The sequence below is a fragment of the Ischnura elegans genome, chromosome X (assembly GCF_921293095.1).
Source record: "Ischnura elegans chromosome X, ioIscEleg1.1, whole genome shotgun sequence".
Lineage (NCBI taxonomy): Eukaryota > Metazoa > Arthropoda > Insecta > Odonata > Coenagrionidae > Ischnura > Ischnura elegans.
The window spans coordinates 60,156,284-60,159,414 of NC_060259.1; positions in this window are offsets into that span (position 1 = coordinate 60,156,284).

The following is a 3,131-nucleotide window of genomic DNA, read 5'->3' on the forward strand; positions in this document are numbered from 1 at the left end:
AAAATGTTAGTTAACTCAAGAGGTAGTTCGAGAAGCGTACTGTAAAAGAGCATGCATTGTATTCTCCTTTCCTGCCACCCACCCATTCTTGAGCTTATTCTAACGATATCCTTGTTACTGGAGTAGCCAACGTCCCTTTTCCCTTCATTGGAAATTGGGTAGAAGCAGACAGACCTAGAAATATGGAGTATTTCATTTTCGAGCTCCGTGCTAGCAGAAAACACGTACGGCGATTAGATGGACCACTGCAAGAATTGAAAACTTACTGCAATTTACGTATTCAAGGACGGATGCCTGTGATTACTGTGGGGCTTATACTATTCCCCAAGCGTTAATTTCAGTACTCGAAGTGAAGTTCTGCAATACCAAACGTCAAACTTATGCGTCCGATGACGGAATTTCCGCTTCGGTAGCTGAGATTGCGCTTTAACGGATGTCGAATTGTAATGGAAATAATTTTAAAAATCTACGGATACATTTGTATTTCATTTCCAACCGTAATAATAACCGTGAATAATAGCTTTTTTAACCTATGTAGGCAAAATAAAATGAATTAATGAATTTAAAATAATTCTCTATTAAGATATTCCGTTCACTATTGTGTTCACATGTTACTTCACGTTAAGCGCAAGAAAATATCAATGTCCTAACGACTAAAGAAATTGTATTTCATCTTTTGTTTCAGCAACGTTTTTTTTTAAAAACCAAAGCTATTTAAGACTATCCGTATTTTATGAAGAGGACATTTCATAGTTTGTATTTGTATTTCTTAGAAAAGAAAATACGTAAAGTGAATCAGATTTACTTGACTTACCTTACTGAAACTTAAGGTTCCAATTTTTATGCTTTTTCTTCATATTCTTCAAACTCTCCTTAAAGCCTTGAGACAAGGAGTAGCGAAAAGATATAAATATACCTGCAGCAAAGTTATCTAGAAATTTTTAACTGGAGCATTGCATATTTTTATTTAAACATAGAAACATTCCTAATTTTGTACGGCAGAATTTGGTGTAAAACTATAAATTTGTCAAAAAAACTATTGTTATGAAACCGGAGTACTTTCTGGAATTTTTATCAAAATGCTTTGAAATCTTTATACCATGTGAGGAAAATATAAATACATTATCATGTCAAATGAATACTCGCTGAATTGAGTATGATGTAAAATTACTGACGCTTTAATAAGTTGATATTAAAGCGTCGTTCTTAACGGCTTTCGTGAGCAACACGCAGCTGCTCTCGAAAGCCGTTAACAACGACGCCTCTCGCTGCGAAAGCCTACGTTCCTTGGTATCAAAGCCTTTGGTTGAGATTTTCGGCGAATGATGTTACCGCAATGGATTGAGTTAAAAATATATAACAGTTCACGGAAAGAAAAGCGTAGGGAATACTTTTCAAAGAGGGCTACGTGTCAGTTCCATCGATGGCGGGTGCTTAATGTATTATTCCAATTTGCCTTTGCCAAAGGTTTGAGTCGTTCTCACATTCCACTGTTGAACTCAATTCTTAGAAAAATCACATGGGTAAAGCCCTAATGTATTCCGTGGAAGCAATATTAGTTCCGACTCTTTGGACGTTTTTCAATCAGTTTTCGAGAGTTTCCACAGCGTTATGATAAGCACCCATTTCAATGATTACAAAATAGTATTTTACCCGCAAAGAATGTAATTGAAAAGCTGTAGGCTTACTCAGTTATATTATCAAGCATATGTATTTTTCAAAATAGTCCTAATTACAGTTTTTTCTCGTATTGATTTCACTCTAACTTTAGAAACGCGAGTGGAGATTTTGGTAAACTCATTCAAATTCGCGGTGCCTGAATACACATTTAGTGGCAGACTGGAGAATCCTATTTTATTTTATTCGCGTTGACTTCTTGAGTTTTTTTTTAATAAAAATCTTACGTAATATGGAGCCTTGCGGATGTGCTATACTGCACCGTTAGACCTTGTGAATTGAAAAAAATTGGAAAATGGGGTTTGAAAGGACTATTTTCACCAAATATGTTTTTAAATTTGCTCTTTGCGCGCCTTGAGAAAGTTTTTGGTGAGGGTTCCGCTTAATTCAAATCTTTTTCTATATCCTTTACGCCCGATCGGTTACAGTGACATCTTCATTTTCTATGTCTCAATAATAGTCTCACGAATATTATTGCTTTCTGTCATGAATCATATCTTACAGTTAGTAGCTGGATTAGTGGTGATCGTTATCGGAAACCAGAATAATATAGCTGACATTGTTTTGTACGAGACTGCGAATAAGGATTAACAACATACCCTCCTTCCTGTCTGCGCAGTGTGTCCTCTATGCCTATTGTTACTTGAGATGAAGTGAAAGGAATGTGAAAGACCAAATCTTCTCTACATTTAATGAAGATTAGGCCCAGCCAACCACAAATATAGCAGAATGTTTATGCATGACGAGCCTGAAATTAGAAAAATACTCAGGTTACATTAGAAGGAGGGTGACAGTTTAATTGCTGCATAAAAATAGAGCGGAAAAAACTCAGCAATAGGCTAAATTTCTCTTAACGGCCATCACCAAGAAAAACACGCATAAAAATATAATAGACAGATGGAATGTATTGCCTAAAGTTCCTGTCACAAAGAATCCGATCTAGGGTATGTCTCTCTCCAAAAATATATCTCCTTCTTCCACCAGGAAGGTTACCCGAGACCTCCGAATATGAAGAAATCTCTCCAGATCTATTATTGCGTACTATTCCATTATCGTTTTCCCTCATTTTCTCAATTTCTTCCTTCTATATCAAAATACTTGATTAGAGTTCTGCTCGGCTGTTTATTTCCCACATAATCCTTTACTGCCGCTAATAGTTCCTTCTGTCTGTCCGAGGTACTTTCTTTTCTTATTGAGGATTTTATTTGAAAATCTGTTCTCACAAATTCTATGGAGTAGCTCATAATGGTCATTTGAACGTCGCTTTAGGCTCATCATCATGCCCAGGGGTTATTCCATAATCCTATTTCATGTCATATTTGCAGCCAGAGAGATACTGGAATAATTGCTGGAATATTTAGTAACTGCTAAAATGTCTCCACAATTGGACGTAGTTATCGACACTTTTCTGATTAGTTTTTGTTGATATGCATTTTTTTACTTTCTTCCCAATT